Here is a 326-nt window from a genome sequence, read left to right as displayed (position 1 = left end):
GGGGGAGGGGGGGCGGCCCGGGGGCGCAGGGCCGAGGCCAGCCACCCCCCCCCCCTATAGATGGGGTGGTGGGCCAGCCCCACGGAAGCCTCCGCCCCGGTGCCAAAGGGCGAGCGCGACAGGATGGGGGATTCTTCGGGAAGGGACCCGGGGAGGGGGGGGCGAGGTAGATGGAGCCCGGCAGGCCAACCCCGGGCAGGGGTGAAAAGCGCGGCGGTAGCGTCGCCTCTGGACTTCATGGCACCCCTGAAGGAAGGCGCTCCTCCTCCCAGCGGCCAGGCATCGCCGCCCCCCCCCCCCGGGGCCACCAGGGGGGGGGGACCCCG

The sequence above is a fragment of the Gekko japonicus genome, unplaced genomic scaffold (assembly GCF_001447785.1).
Source record: "Gekko japonicus isolate JY-2015 unplaced genomic scaffold, Gekko_japonicus_V1.1 scaffold2237, whole genome shotgun sequence".
In the NCBI taxonomy this organism is placed as follows: Eukaryota; Metazoa; Chordata; class Lepidosauria; order Squamata; family Gekkonidae; genus Gekko; species Gekko japonicus.
Note: the sequence above shows the minus strand (reverse complement) of the source record.